The sequence below is a fragment of the Oryctolagus cuniculus genome, chromosome 3 (genome assembly GCF_051225735.1).
Source record: "Oryctolagus cuniculus isolate XC-2025 breed Fujian yellow rabbit chromosome 3, ASM5122573v1, whole genome shotgun sequence".
Lineage (NCBI taxonomy): Eukaryota > Metazoa > Chordata > Mammalia > Lagomorpha > Leporidae > Oryctolagus > Oryctolagus cuniculus.
In genome coordinates, this window is record NC_142869.1 from 172960361 (window position 1) to 172960907 (window position 547).

At 35.6% G+C, this 547-nt stretch overlaps 1 pseudogene; it reads right to left on the reverse strand.

Moving 5' to 3' along the window:
* Positions 1–435: 435 nt before the first annotated feature.
* Positions 436–544, reverse strand: LOC127491947 (U2 spliceosomal RNA; annotated as a pseudogene).
* Between the last annotated feature and the right edge of the window lie 3 nt (positions 545–547).

Sequence of the window (547 nt, forward strand, 5' to 3'; positions counted from 1 at the left end):
TTGTTTCTAATTCAATTCCTGATACTGACCTTTTTGCCTTAATAGAAACTTCTATCTATTTCAGGAGATTTGAGGATTGGCTAGCAGTTGCCTGATTAGTGTGTATGTGAGCAAAGCAAATATTCAGGATCATGAAATCCTTGCTTCTCAATGATTTGGGGTATATTCTCAGTGACTGCTGTTTCACAAAAATGCTTCCATTCTTATCTATTTGGCAGGATCCTGAGGGAAAAAATGAGCTTGACTTAAGTTCTGGTCTACTCTGAAAGTACAGAAATGTAAACATGGAAAATATCACAGAGTTTTTTTTAGTCCAGCCTCCTTTACAATGAAGCATTTGTTTTCACATGGTCCCTGAGTTGGTTACTCATTCTTCACTCAAACACTAGAAAAAACACTAACAGTCATAAACTCACTCTGTCTTTCAGAAAGCCTAATCAATTTTTCTGGAAATTGATTTTAGGAAAAAATAGATTTGTGGGAAATCTATTTTAGGGAAGAATAAATCCTACACTTGATCTTAGCCAAAAGGCCGAGAAGCAATGAG